Here is a 16,750-nt window from a genome sequence, read left to right on the forward strand (position 1 = left end):
TGGTTATTAAAAATAAGGCTGTGATGAATATAACTTATATATAAGTTTTGTATTTTCATATGTTTTCACTTGTCTTGGGTAAAAATCTGCTGAATCATTTGATAGGTTATGCTGAACGTTTAAGAAACTGTTTTCTAAAGCAGTTTTGATCATTCTACATCATCACTGGCAGGGTGGGAGTTTAAATTCTCTATATCCTTGCCAGCACTTGTATGATTGTTTAGATCTTTATGTAGATCTTATAGATTCTCTCTATCCTTGCCAGCAATCTATTTCTTTCTTTTTTTTTTTTTTCATTCTAATGTGTTCTAGAGTACCTGGACGGTCAAAGAGTTAAAATACACAGCTGCTAAGTTTTTTTAATCCTCTAAGAAGTGCTTTAAAAAAAAAATTAATGGAAGTTTATCAGAGACTTAGGTTTTCCATTCATTGTTGCACTTTTCTCCCTGCCCACTCACTCCTCCCCAATTCACTCTTCTCCTTGAAAAGAAAAAGGAAAAACTCTTTCATTATTATACAATCCCTCCCCCCAAGTCCATACCACTGTGCAGCCTTCATTCTGGACTCCTGTCATGACAATAATACCCAATCATCTATCCATTTTAAACAGTTCTCTCCCTTATCTATTTCAATGTAGTATACATCATTCCTCCCCTCCTTCTCTGTCTTCCCTCAACCCTGATGTCAGTCCCATTTTGAAAGAAAGGCTTGTTGATAGACTTCTGAAAAACTCAGTCACTGAATCTTATGGAGCACAATGTTGACATAAGTCAGTATTGATTTGCCGGTGAGCAGTCTTGGATATGTGTTTCATTGTGGTTTCAAAATGCATCTTCCTTATCACCAGAATTTAAATCTGGAAAATGTCATTGTAGATTTTAAAAAGAAGGAAACAATGGGCCATAAATGTGAGCCATCAACTAGATTAATATTGTTTTTGTGTGCCATCAAGTTGGAACTGGTCCATAGCTGATCCTCTGATGGGTTTTCTGAGGTAGTTAATCACACAGGAGGGGATTGCCCATTCTTCTCCTGGGGAGCAGCTGGTGGATTCAAACTGCATGCCTACTCACTGTGAAAATTACAGGAGAGATAATAGATGCAAGTAGTTAGTAAATATTTAGGAAAGATTGGCAGAATCACGACCTACTAACTTAGCTTACTATTCATATTGAGTAAACATTATTAATATTTTGATAAGGCAGCAGATGAGAGATATGAAGGGTATGCTGGCTAAATGTAGTCATCAAAGCATAATGGTTGTTTTTCATGGGGGAAAATCCTTAGGTATGTCTAGGCTTTTAAATCCTGAGCACCTCTTTGTTGTCCGTTTTTAGCTCCCATGTCTCCTCCCTCTCATTTTGAGCAGCATGGGTCTCCTAATTTGCTATTGGGTTAAGTCCCAGTCCACCACCACCGTCATGTTTGAAGAACATTAGTTTTTGTTTCATTATGTACTTTTCCATTCACAATGGCCCTCTTCCAATCTTCTACATGCATTTCCTTCTAATCTAGTTGTCAACTTGGGATATTTTATAACATATCACTTGTACTTTGCTCCTCCATAGATTTTTATAATTTTCTAACTGGATGGCTTGAACATAGTGGCCTTTTATACATGTCTACTCATTACATTAGGGAGTTCTGGGGGCTGAGGGATGAGAAGTTGTGCATCCAACCTAAAGACACACAGTTCAGATCCAGCAGCTTTTCCACAGAAGAAAGATGGGTACTCTCCCCTCTGAACACCTACCTACTGGAGGGTCAGCTATGAGATAGTTCAAACTAAACAGTATATTGAAACAATAATTCATTACATTTTCTCTTATAGAATTTGTGGACAATTGTGTTATCCTAGTGAAAAAGTTCCTATCTGCTGATAGGCCTCTGTCGTCAACTCTACTTGAATTTCTTAAAGATTTCTGACCAGGGATATTAACTTTTGTTTAATTTTAGCCTTATTCTGTTTGACTTTTGCCGTTTAATCCTAAAGTGGTTTTGAATTGAAGCTGGTCTTAATCTGAATAGAATTTTTATCTTTTTATTAAAGTTGAATAGGTTCCCAGGACTGCTTCAGTTGTCAGCAGGAAGCAAATTGCAGTGAGTTTTCCTAAGTGGAAGAGAAAACCAAAATAATCTCCTTATAGAGAAGAGGTGTTCTTTGGGGCTTTTACACAAAATGCTCCCAAGAAGCTTCCAGAAAGAAAAGAGCACAGTGTCTTGCTACATATTCTTCATAATTTCAAGAAGAGAAAATAAAAGGTTTAGAAAGGTCAAGACAGTAAAATTTCTACTTTTCAGTTAAAATGGAAAACTGGAAACATCAATTATCGTGCTCACTTTTCTAATCAGGAGACTATTACCAATATGGCGTCCTTCCACAATGGAATGAGCTAGAAAAGAATCTGTAAGATCCCTGAGCCTGAAATTTTTAAAAAGAAATCTCTAGAAATAAAACAATAAAGACTCTTATACAGGTGTAGAAACAAAACCAGTTTAGAAACTATTTGTGGACCTGGAAATGTGAGAAAATTGATTTATTCATGTTTTTGGAGCAGATTCTTTTCCTGAGGTTATTCATGCATAAAAAAAACATCTTCTGTGTGGTTTTAGGAAGCAAATAGTAGAATCACATTTTTAAAAAATCCACAGGTATATGAATTGCTCATTCAGGAGGCTGTAATTTTTTAAATTCTGTTTATCTGCTATTGTATTTTTATTTTTAACATATTTTACATCAAATGAGTAGAGTTCAGAATAGCATATCTCAACATAAATATTTTGCATCAGAGCTTGAAAAATGCAATTTCTTAGCTTCAGTGGAAAATTCAGGAATCTCTAGGGATTGTGTCTAGGAATCTATGTTTTTACCAAGCACCCAAAATGATTCACAGCTTCACTGACCTTTGAAAACCAAAGCATTAGATTTTTAATGGATCTGTAGATCCAATCTAGTGCTAACCTAACAGACAAGTCATTATAGATGAAAGAATAAAAGGAGCACTTTTTATTTTGGAATCAAGTTGTAGTTTGTCATTCTTGCTAATCTGTTTTCTTCATCAAGCCTTCTTATACTTAAAGAATTTCCTACGTATCATTAGGGATTTTAACAAACAGATATGTCTTGGAAAAGGTGTGGCCAGAGTGCTTGTTGGAGGCAAAGATGATAAAGCTTTGTCTTTTATATTTTGTATATGTAGCTAGGTGAGGCTCTTCCCTGGAAGGGAACATCATGCTTGGAAAGATGGAGGGTCACAGAAGGGCAAGAAGACACCCCCAATTAGATAGATTGACATGTTGACTTCAGCAATGGGCTCTAGTGTCTCAGAGATGATGAGGATGGCACACAAGAGGACAGGGTTTAGGTTGGCTGTTCATAGGATGGTACTCAGCTAGATGTCACCTAACAACAGCATATACTATATAATGAGCTCTGGTGGCCTAGTGGTAAGAAGCTGTGCTATAATCCTGAAGGCTTGTGGTTCAAATCCACCAGCTGTTCCAAGAGAAAAGGACAGACAATCTTCTCCATTCAATGGCCTCCAAAAATCCACTGGAGGGTCAGCTATGGGCCCTTTCTGACTCGATGGCACAGAACAACAATGTACACAATATAAACCAAATATAAACATATAGTTGATATCCTTGCATATCAATGCACCCACTCCTCACTTAGTGACTCTCTCACTATTGGCCCAAGATATCACATTTACAGCAACTTTGAAGGCATTTGCAAGCAATGCACCTTACCCTCAGCTCTCACATAATGCCATGTCTTTGGAACCTAATCAAGTCAGTAAGTGAGAAGTTGTTATATTGTCCTTAAACTATGATTCTTTCTGAGCAGATGTTTAATGGTTCAGTGGCACTGATTCTTTCTTGAAAGTTTTCTGCAACGTGTCTAATAGTATATGTATTTAATATAAAGAAGACAAAAGCCTTACAACTTGGCTGATGAACAGAAAATATAGAATTGTCAATTATTTTACTTTACTTGGATCAACATGAGAGAAGCAGCAGTTAGAAAAAAATAAAAATCAAGCAACTTAGTGAATTGGGCAAATCTGTTGTGTAGGACCTCTTGAAAATGTTAAAAAGCACAAATGTCACTTTGAAGAACAAGTTGCACCTGACCCAAGCTATGGTATTTTCAGTTGCCTCATTGCATTTGAAAACAGGACAGTGTATAAAAAGAATTGACACATTGGACCTCTGATGTTAGCAAAGAATGTTGAATGTATCATGATCCTCTAGAAAAACAAACAAATCTGTCTTGGAAGAAGTATAGACAGAATATTGGAACAAGAATAATGAGAATTTATATGACCTATTTTAGACACGTTATCAAGAGGGACAAGTTCCTGAAAAAGGACATCATGTTTGGCAAAGCAGAACTCAAAACTCAAACTCATATCCATTGAGTCAGAACCAACTCACAGCTGACCCTCCACTGGGTGTCTAGGGCTATAATTTGCCAATGAAAGGATTTCCCAGAATTCTACCTCAGACCTGCTAGTGGAGTCTGACCACCAGAGAAGCATAGCTGTTAAGTTAGCAGAGCAATTCTCTATATCAGCAAAAATGAGAGAAACTCTTAACAAGAGGCATTAACACAATGACTGTAAAAATAGGCTCCAGTGTAACAGCACTGTAATAATATAATAGGGTAGAGGAGTGTTTTATTCTGTTCTAAGTGGGGTCTTCATGTGCTGTAACTGATTTGATGGAATCTGACAACAAGAGTAAATGTTCATTCAACAAGGAAATAAATAAATATTTGCTCACTTTACACTTTATATTTCTTTGTGTCCTCAAAATTTCTTTTGCGTGTTATCATTCACCAGAGTCTCAACTACAAAACATAAGATTTATCCATGAATTCCTATTTATATCTGACTGGTTACTAAATTCATTCATATTCATATCATCTAAAATTGTCTCACTTTCCAGATATTTCCAATATTGGAGATACCAATTTGTTATCTAATAGTAAAAGAAATAATAAATTTAAATGTATAAAGAGAATGAGCCTATCTGTACCTAATAATGTAAATATTTAAAAACCATCCTATAATTATTGAGATTGGATCTTTTAATATAACTCTTTCAGAAGAGATTGTCTTAAAATTAAGTATTAGATTAATTAAAAATTTAAATGAGTAAAGATTATAGAATATCTGGATAGTCTGATAATCTCAAAACAATAGAAGCACAGAAATCTACAAAAATATTACACATAGTTTTGAAGCACACATGGAATAGTAAAAAAATTCTTCTATTTACAAAGTTAAAAAACATTCTTTATGAGTTAAATTTCAAATAGTTAATCTCATATAGACTATATTCACTAGTCATGAAACAATAAAACTACATTTCAGTAATAGTCTTTTTCCAACTCAAATGCGTATAAACTAACAGACTATTAAGTTACACTCGAGTTAAAATGAGTACCATAAGGAAAATTACAAATACTTAGAAACGGGAGACACTGAAATACCACACGGCAAAATTTTTGGGACACAGCTAAACAACCACTTAGAAATTTCTTATTCAAAATCCATTTACCAGCACGCAAAGAAGATTGTGGAGATGGGGGTGGGGAAAGCTAAGCATTAAAGTCTAGAACCTGTAAAAAGGAGCAAAGAAACAAGAAAACTAAACAATAAAAATAGGAAGGATAAAGAACGAAGGGAAAAACCATGATAAAAAAAAAAGATTAACAGTGCCTGAAATCGGTTACAAGAAAAAATATTTCATATTTTTTACAAAGATAAGAAATCATTATTAATATACACATAAGTACATATTATTGTTGTTGGTGGTGGTGGTGGTGCTGTTGTTGATTGCCTTCGAGCCAAGCACAACTCATAGTGACCCTATGAACAAAAGGCCTTGAAGCCTTTCTATAACTATCTACATTTATCAAAGTTCATAGAGTTTCCAGAGGCATGTTGTTTAGGAAGCAGATGCCACTCCTGCTTCCAAACCTGTCTTATACTGGGAGTTCCACCAAACACTGTCCATCATGAGTAACTGTTATGGCATTTGACACCCTAATGGGGCAAGGTTCAGCATCACAGCAAGCCAAGGTTACCTCAGTACAGCATATTAACAGAAAAGTGCTGTACCACTTATAGGAACAATCAACTTTAAATACAAAGGCCCTCCCCAAGGTTTTGTTGATTCTAAACAAGAGGCTTAAAAAAAAGAAAAACAACCAATGTAAGTTGTTGTTATATGCCGTTTAGTTGCCTAGTGATGTATACTAACCCTATGTACAGCAGCTCTAAACCCTTCCCTGTCTTGAGTCAGTCTCACTAATTCCAACACACCAACCCCCATTGCTTTAGATACTGTATCAATCCTTCTCATCCGGGGTCTTCCTCTCCTGTGCTGTCCCTCTATCCTTCCAAGCATGATGTCCTTCTCTAAGGATCGGTCTCTCCTGGCCACGTGCCCAAAGTATGTGAGACAGAGCTTCAAAATCCTAGCCTCCAAAGAGAGACTTGGTTTCACTTTCTCCAAGACGGATAAATTTGTTTTCTTGGCAGTCCTTTAATCTATATTGAAGACTACAGTCCTTGACCTTTTGCAGCAAGTGCTTCAAGTTGTCCTCAGTTTCAGCAAACAAGGTTGTGGCATCTGCACATCTTAGGTTGTTAATGAGTCTTCCTCCAATCTTGATGCCACACTCTTCTTCATAAAGCCTTATTTTCTGAATGATCTGTTCTGCATACAGATTGAAAAGGTCTGGGAACAGGATGCATCCCTGACGCACTCCTTTCCTGATTTTGAACCATGCGGTGTTTCATTGCTTCTGAGGACTGCTTCTTGGTCCAAATATAGGTTTTTGTAAAAGCACAATCAAGAGCTCTGAGAGTCCCATTTTCCTCAAGATTAGCCACAATGTGTTGTGATCCACACAGTCAAATGCCTTTGCATAGTCAATGAAACACAGATAGACATTCTTCTGGTACTCTCTGCTTTCTGCCAAGATCCATCTGACATTGGCAATAATGACCTCTTCTAAACCCAGCCTTTATTTCTGGCAGTTCTCTGTCAATGTACTACTGTTCAAGTCTTTTCTGGATAATCTTCAGCAGGATTTTGCTATTGTGTGATATTAGTGATATTGTTCAATAATTTCCACACTCTATCAGGTCACCTTTTTTTTGAATGGGAATAAATATGAATCTTTCCAGTCAGTTGGCCAAGTAGTTGTCCTCCAGATTTCTTGGCACAGCTTGGTGAGCACATGCAGGGCAGCATCTGTTTGCTGAAATACATCAATTGGTATTCCATCAATTGCTGGGGCTTTATTTATTGCAAACTCCTTCAGAGCAGCCTGCACTTCCTCCTTCATTACTATTGCTTTGTGCTCATATGTTGTTTCTTGAAATTCTTCTGTGTCAGTGAATTATTTTTGGTACAATGACTCTGTATACTCTTTCCATCTGCTTTTAATGCTTCTGGAATCATTCAATATCTTGCCCATAGCATCCTTAAGCATTGCAATTTGTGCTTTGAATTTCTTCTTTAGTTCTCTCAGCTTAAGAAATGCTGAGCTAATTCGGCCCTTTTGATTTTCTGGCTCCAGCTCCTTGCACATTTCATTATAATACTTTGCCTTGTCTTCCTGAGCAGCCCTTTGAAATCTTCTTTTCAGCTCCTTAAGTTCTTTATTTCTTTCCTTTGCTTTGGCTTCTTGACACTCTAGTGCAAGTGTAGTAAATCTTGTTAAATAAGATATCAAAGCTAGCAACTACACATAAGGCAAAAATATTTGTTGCATTTGACTACAAGAAAATTAGCTGTTTAATGAGCCGTGTGTAAGTCAAAAGCAACTAGAGAGACACCTAGTTCTCGGAATATGTATCCACAGAAACAAACAATTAAGAAAGGCTAGGATGCACCCAACATCCTTGAGTAGTGAAGTTAAGAGGATTCCTGGCTAATGGAAAGCTTAGAGGTTCAAGTATACTCTGAAGTGCCTTGGAAGAATGATCTGGTAATCTATGTTCAAAGACCCAGCCTTTGAAAGCCACATCCAGCACAGTCCTTCTCTGATGTACACAGGATTGTTATGAATCAGGACCAACTCAAGTGAAACTTGATTAAAACCTGATTAAAATGTAACATATGTGATGTCTACAAACACAGTTGTCCTAATCTTCTCAATACTTAAGAGTCTCACACAGTCCTGGCACATGGTAAGTGCTAACAGATATTCACTGAATAAATAAGTTTTCTTTTGTCTTTTATTCTTTGTAGTAAGACAAGGAAGCACATAATTCATTTCAGAAATGCTTCTGTCAAAATATCTTAAATTCTCCTAAAGTTTCAGCAATTAAGGAAATAGCAGTTATTCAGAAAATATTTCTTATGTGGGATATTCATTTACTAATTATTAAAGGAAGTACTTTATCATTACTTTCATTTATTGTTTTTTATGGCACTTGGGTCAGTTTTCTGTGTCAGCTTGAGTTATGGCATTTACAATCTTACTGGATATGATTCAAGCACAATTTGTACATGTAGCTCCCCAAAAGATCATTGAAGCAGATGTTTCAGGACTCTAGCTATACAGCATAGCCTGGGTTTCCAATCTCTGTTAACTTGGTAAAGCAGATGAAGAGGCAGAATTGAGAATAAATCAGGCATAATTTTTGTCTTAGCCCCTCCTTGCTATGATTTTAACAAAGTCCAAAATAATTCTTGTTCTCAAGAAGAGTAAACGCATAACACTTTCACAACTGAGAAAATAGAAACAAATACTGAACATAGAGTCAGTATGGAGTGTTTCTGATTTATTGGAAGTTCACGAGTAATAAGAGCAAATGTATTGGAATAAAATGACATTAATATGGCATCACTGTCTCTGATTCTGAAATAGAAGACATAAAATATCTTTAGTTTTCCTTGGGAGCTCCCTGGTGGCCTAGTGGGTAAGACATTGTGTTGCCAACCCTAAAGATTAGTTTATCGTTAGAAAAAAAAAACCCATAAACGCTTTAGAAGACAACAAATTATTCAAGGGTAGAAAAAACACAGTAGAGGTAGAAGATCACATCATAATGGCAAAATTTTTTATTTCCCAGGAATATACAAGCATTCCAAATTTACATGGGGAGGTTTGGATACAACTACTAACTTAATATTAAATATATAAAATAATACAACCATAAGATAAATAATATAAATCTACATATTTATAAAGCATCTTAAATAATATGTTGATTTGGTCAAAATCACAAAAGCTACTATTATCACGAACAAAAGTCTCACCTAATATTTCTTAAGAGTTTAGGCACCTGCTTTTAGACAATATAGGGGAATTCCTGTGCTTTGGCAAAGAAGGACTAGGTATAGTGGTGCAATATACCAAGAGCATTTACTCTGACATAGTGTAACCATCATTCCTTCTGCAGAATTTCATCCTGTCACATCCTGTGGAGTCTATAGGTCAGAGCCAACTTGACAACACACGACATTAACACCTTACACTAGTTCTGGAACTTGAAAGTTGGAAACAGAGAAAAAGAATCAGTAGTTGGAAAAATATGGTCTTGGTGAGAGAAGCTATTTTGAAGCTTCTCTTTTGCAAGATCATTGATTTATTCATTGTAAGATCAATCAATTTATTTCTTTTTCAGCAACATAAATGGCAACTATACAAGTGGATGCCACCAGGTAGAACACACAGGAACCTAACCAACTACAGCAATGGAAAGAGACAATGAAGACATTCAATACTATCAATCAAAGACAGCTATGGACCATCAATCATCATATGAAAGTTAAAGTTGGAAGTGAACCACCCAAGCAGATATATGCACACCCATGTTTATTGTGGCTTTGTTCACAATAGCAAGGAGTTGGAAACCACCCAAGTGCCCATCAACAAACGAATGGATAGAGAAGCTGTGATATATTCACACAATGGAATACTATGCTGCATTAAAAAACAAGGAACTCATGAAATACTATGTTAAGTGGATGACCCTAGAGGACATTATGCTGAGTGAAATATCTCAGTCACAAAAGGACAAATATTGCATAGGGCAACTATTGTAAAATAGGACTGACATTGGGACTGAGGGAAGACAGAGAAGAAGGGGAAGAATAATGTATACTGCATTGCAACAGATGAGGGAGAGAACTATTTAAAAGAGATATATGATTAGGTATTATTTTCATGACAGGAGTCCAGAATGAAGGCTGCCCAGTGCAGTGGGCTTGGAGGGAGGGATTGCACAGCAATGAAAGAGTTTCTTTTACTCATCAAGGAGAAAAGTTACTTGGGGGTTAGGGGATGGACAGGGAGACAAGTGCAACAAAGAATGACTGGAAACCCTAAGTCTCTGTAAACTTTCATTAAGATGAATTTTAAAAAAAGGGAGGGGGGTGAAGCTGGAAGTGAAGAAAATGAAAGCAAGCCCATAAGAATCAAAAGGTGAGTGTGATGGTTCATACTTTGTATCCACTTGGCCATAATCTCCAATCCAGTAACTATTTTATATGTTCTAAATTCTAAACTCTATGATGTCAGTGAGGCAGGATTAGAAGAGGCTGTGAAAATATGATTGGCCTTATATGATTAAGAGAAAGTCTTCTCAGGTTGTGTTGTCTGTGTGATATTTATGCTTGGACTACCTCGACAAAGCTTTCTATCAAATCTATATCTGGATACCAGGCTTGTGGTGTCCAGACTGAAACTCATGGCATGCCGTATTTGCCAATTTTGGACTTGTCAATGTTCAAAGCTCAAAGTCAGCTGTCAACAACCACACTCTCTGACAATGACCTTTGGACACACCAGTCTCTGAAGCAGGCAGGCTCCAAAGTCAGCAGCCTGAGACCCTGAGTGCCTATCTACTGATGACTTGGACCCAGATAACTCTTGAAGTTACAGACCTGTAACTACAAGTAACTACCTGTAATCTACAGACCTGAGAATTGTAAGACGCTGAAAGGAAGAAGTCATTTCCTTGAAACTAATATATATGCATACACAATTTTTTCTTTTTCTTTCTTTCCTTCCTCCCTTCCTTCCTTCCTTCCTTCCTTCCTTCCTTCCTTCCTTCCGTTCTTCCTTTCGAGATTACAGTTTAAGACAGATACTTTTAGTATATCCTTCCTGAATCTAACGATGATTTCAAGAATAGGCACAATATATGACCAGACAAATTGGGGGTGACACTGAGGATATCATACATAAAGAAAACAAAAGGTCTTTGAAAAGAACTTAATAGATGTCAAAAGAAACCCTGCAACTTGTCCTCAATCACAAAATAATTAAAGTGAATGGAAGAAATGATAACATGAATGCTAAACAGAAGATTAAAAAGGACAGCTCAAGAAGCAAAGTCAAGTGCTGTCATGAAATATGCAAACAGAACCCAGCATTTCTAAAGCAGAAAAACGGAGGAAAAGCTGCAAGCCTTGTATTACAATATTAAAGTATTCTTTTATCATGCCGTAGTGTTGCAGAAACTCCATTCTGTTGCTGTAGCAGCTTTTCTTTCTTTAGGATATATACCTAGTAATGGGATTGCTGGATCAAATGATACTGCCATCCCCAACTTTCTAAGGATACTCCACTTTGCTTCCCATATTGGTTGTACCTTTTTTTTTTATGGAAAAGTAAAAGAAAAGATTCTTTCATTGTTTTACAAACCCTCCCCCAGGTCCCCTCCACCATGTAGTCCTCGCTCTAGTCTCCTGTGATGACAGAAATACCTAGTTATATATCTCTTTTAAACAGTTTTCTCCCTCCTCTGTTTCAGTGCAGTATACATTATTGAACCCATCTTACTCAGTCTCTCCCCAACCCCAAGGACAGTCCCATTCTACAACAGTGGCATCATGTAATATTTGTCCTTTTGTGACCAGGATATTTCACTCAGCATAATGTTCTCCAGAGTCAACCATTTTGAATAATATTGCATGAGTTCCTTGTTTTTTAATGCAGCATAGTATTCCATTGTGTGAATATACCACAGCTTCTCTAGCCATTCGATTGTTGATGGGCACTTAGGTTGTTTCCAACTCCTTGCTATTGTGAACAAAGCTGCAATAAACATGGGTGTGCATATATCTGCTTGGATGTCAGCTATGGTCTCTTCAGGGTATATTCCCAGTAGTGGAATTGCTGGGTCAAATGGTATCTCTATTTGCAACTTTTTGAGAAAGCGCCATACTGCTTTCCACAGGGGTTGCACCATTTTACACTCCCACCAACAGTGAATCAGGGTTCCAGTTTCTCCACAACCTCGCCAGCATTTGTTGCTTGCTGTTCTGTTAAATTTTGCTATTTTGACTGGAGTGAAATGATATCTCATAGTTGTTTTAATTTGCATCTCTCTTAGGGCTAGGGATTTTGAGCATTTCTTCATGTGTTTGTTAGCCATCTGAATGTCGTCTTCGGTGAAGTGCCTGGTTGTACCTTTTACATTCTCTCCAGTAGTGTATGAAAGTTCCAATCTTTCCACACCTTTGCCATTTGTTGTTTGCTGTCTTGTTGAACTTTGTTGTTGTTTCTGAGGTGAGATGATATAGCCTTGTTGTGCCTATCAGCATCTTTCTCATATGAAAGTGAGCTCTGGTAGCATAACGATGGGCCATCTCCTCCTATGTGACTTACCAGCTCTGAAAACCCACTGGAGGGTTACCTATGAGTTTGTCTTGACTTCACAGCACACAACAACAACTGCAGCAAAGTACTGAACGACACAGGCAGCATCAAAAGAAACTCAGAACCAAAGCCTTCAGTATGGACTTCAACATAAGAAATAAAAATCCTCTCAACCAGGTCAGTAACATCTTCACAAATGCAGAAGATGTGGAAATTGACATTGTTCCCATTTGACTGGAATCCACAGTGAACTGCCTTGCAAGTAGCAGCCAACTAATCAAATGGCACACTGCATCGGGCAAACTGGTCTTCTGCTGCAAAAGATCAAAATCTGTTGCAAAATTGTTCATCACCATAAACAGAAATCACTGCCATCTAAACAACAGATTTTTTTCTTTTTCCCTCATTCTGCCCTATTTATAACTGTTAAATTATGATCTATATACACTTACTTATTTCATGAAGTAGAAACCTCATTTTTATTTTTTAATTATTTTTTTATTTTCCATGAAAGTTTACAGAGACTTTGGATTTACATTCATTCATTGTTGCACACTTTCCTCCTTGCCCACCCCTCCTCCCAGTTCTCTTTTTTTTTTAAAGAAAGAAAAAAAAACCAACCAAATTCATTGTTATACAATCCCCTTCAGTCCACTCCATTATGCAGCTTTCGTTCTGAACTCTTGTCATGACAATAATACCTAATCATATATTCCTCCTAAACGGTCCTCTCCCTCATCTGTTTCAATGCAGTATGCATTATTTATCGCCTCTTAGTTTTCCCCCAACTCTGATGTCAGAAGCACTTTACAACAGTGGCACTATGCAGTATTTGTCCTTTTGTGACTGAGATATTTCATTCAGCATAATGTCCTCCAGGGTCACTCATTTTGCGTAATATTTCATGAGTTCCTTGTTTTTCAATGCTGCATAGTATTCCATTGTGTGAATATACCACAGCTTCTCTAGCAATTCCTTTGTTGATGGGCACTTGGGTTGTTTTCAACTCCTTGCTATTGTGAACAAAGCTGCAATCAACATGGGTGTGCATATGTCTGCTTGGGTGATAGTTGTGGTTTCTTTAGGGTATCTTCACAGTAGTGGAATTGCTGAGTTAAATGTTATTTCTATTTAAAACTTTTTGAGAAAGCACCATACTGCCTTCCATAGTGGTTGCACCATTTTACACTCACACCAAGAGTGAATAAGGCTTCCAGTTTCTCCACAACCTCATAAGCATCCGTTGCTCAATTTTGCTATTCTTACTGGGGTAAGATGACATCTCATAGTTGTTTTGATTTGCATCTCTCTTAGAGCTAGGGATTTTGAACATTTTTTCATGTGTGTGATTGTCACCTGAATGTCTTTGTTGGTGAAGTGTCTGTTCATATCCTGTGCCCATTTTGCATTTGCATTGTTTTCCTTTATCTTGTTGTTATGCTTGAGTATTCTATAAATTCTAGATATAAGTCTCTTATCTGACATGTCATTACCAAATTTTTTTCCCAGTCTATGGCTTCCCTTTCTACCCTGTTGGAGAAGTTTTTGGATGTGCATAGGGATTTGATTCTTAGAGGGTCCTATTTATCTATTTTATCCTTTCCTGGTAGTAGGTTTTTCAGGATGCTTAGAAAACTGTTTATGTTGTGGATTAGGGGATTCTAGAATTCTTCCAAGCTTTTCTCTAATAAAGTTTATAGTCCTTAGTTTTAGTCCTAGGTCCTTGATCCACTTTGAGTTGGAAAAACCTCATTTTTATTTTTTTATTTACATCTTCATAAGTCCCTTCAATCAGTAAGTGGTAAATGCTGACTATGCACCAATTACCAGTGAAGAACTGGGAACCAAAAGAATCAATGAGCCCTCAGCCTGCCCTGGACAAATTCTAGTCACCAGAAGACTCCTGGGTAAGCCAAGGTAAAAGGAAACCTCTATTTGCCAACTCTTTGATAACAATCCTCACCCTTTAAACAGACTTGTTTGTTTAGCTTTCTTGGATAGCAGCATATTCTAGGTCTCAGGTTCTATCAAGGTTTACGCTTCCAGAATTCACATCAATTTTCATAGGTTCAAATTTCTGGAACTCCCCAGCTGCAACTATCTAGTATCAAATGAAAATACAGAGACACTCAGAAAAATGACAGGTCACATCTTCAAAAATTCAATAAAGTAGAATAGCACTTGGCAAAATGGCCTTAATACCAATTTTATTACCTTAACTTTATTGTAAAAAGTGGAAGTGGGAACTAAGGAGTAAGTTCAACATTCTGGAAGCAGATGCTATCCTCACTTGGGTATCAGAGTTTGAAAACTATTTCTAATGGATCAACTGAGGGCATGTAACTTTTTCATGAAACCGACATTTCTTGCGACTGAAAAAACTGTGTCAGGTACTAGAAAACTTAAAAAATTCTGTTATTACCAGAGGAACGTGTATCTGTGTTTCATTGACTATGCAAAGGCATTTGACTGTGTGGATAACAACAAACTGTGACTGACTCTGAGAAGAATAGGAATTCCAGAAAACTTGATTGTGCTTATGCAAAACCTATACTTGGACCAGGAGGCAGTCATTAGAACAGAGCAAGGAAACACTGCATGGTTCAAAATCAGAAAAGGTGTATTCCAGGGATGCATCCTATCACCAAACCTTTTCAATCAATATGTGCAACAGATCATCAGGAAGACTTGGCTCTATTATAAGGAACGTGGCATCAGGATGGTGGAAGAGTCATCAACAATCTGCATTATGCAGATGACACAACCTTGCTTGCTGAAAGTGAGGAGGAACTGAGGCCTTTGCTACAGGACAAGGGCTGCCGCCTTCAATATGAATTGAAGCTCAATATCAGGAAAACAAAGATTCTCACCACTGGGCCAAAACTGATATTGATAAAAGTTTCAGCTTGCTTGCTCCAAAATCAACACTTTTGGTACCAATAGCCAGGAAATCAACAGACAAATAGCATTGGAAATATCTGCTATCAGGGACCTTCCCAGAGTATGAAGAGTAATGATGTCAGTCTGGAGACTAAGGTGTACCTGATTCAGGCCATGGTCTTTACAATTACTTGCTATGCATTAGAGAGCTGGACAGTGATTAAGGATGATAGAAGAAGAGTTGATGCCTTTGAGTTGTGGTACTAGAAAAGAGTATTTACTATACCATGGACTGCTAAGGGAACAAACAGATCCAGCCTGGACTATGCTGCTCCTTGGAGGCAAGGATTTTGAAGCTCTATCTGACATGCTTTGGCCATGTTGCCAGAAGGGGCCAGTCCTTGGAAAGGGACATCATGCTTGGAAAGGTAGAGTGACAAAGCAAAAGAGGAAGACCCTGGGTCAGATAGATTGACTCAGTGACTGGGGTAATGGGGGTTGGCATGTCAGAGACAATGATATTGGCTTAAGGTAGAGCAAGGTTAAGAGCTGTTGTACACAGCGTCACTATGAGTCACAGGCAACTCGACAGCACATAACAATAACAAGTGACTCTTTATGGACCCTGTAGCTTCCTAAGAGTTGGTAGTGTTCGCCAAAGACAAACAAATCTTGAAGGAAGTGTAACCAGAGTGCTCCTTAGAGGCTAAGACAGTGAAGCTTCATCTTACTTACTTAGGACATATTTTCAGAAGGAACCAGTCCTTACAGAAAGGTCAACAAAAGAGCAGAAAACTCTCAATGAAATTAATTGACACTGCAACTACCACAATGGACTTGAACATGATAGAGACAGTGAGGTTGGTGCAGGATAGGGCATGTTTCAGATCTGTTGTCCATAGAGTCACTATTAGTCATAGTTGACTCAATGGTACGTAACAAGAGCAACATTGTAAACATTAAGTGTGCAAATGTGTTTTTGTGCTGTTGCATTGATTCTGATTAATGACAGCCCATATGACAGAGTAGACCTGGACCATAGGATTTTCTTGGCTGCAATATGTCTAAAAACAAATATGTCTTTCCTTCTTCCACGTATTAGATGGGTGTGTTAGAAGTGGCAACCTCTCAGCAAATAAGTGCTTAACTATTAAACCATCAGTGGTAGTTCTGAGAGAGAGAGAGAGAGAGAGAAAAGAAGAAGAAGAAGAAGAAGAAGAAGAAGAAGAAGAAGAA

This window comes from Elephantulus edwardii, unplaced genomic scaffold, assembly GCF_000299155.1.
Source record: "Elephantulus edwardii isolate Elephantulus edwardi_28Jun2011 unplaced genomic scaffold, EleEdw1.0 scaffold00093, whole genome shotgun sequence".
NCBI classification, from domain to species: Eukaryota; Metazoa; Chordata; class Mammalia; order Macroscelidea; family Macroscelididae; genus Elephantulus; species Elephantulus edwardii.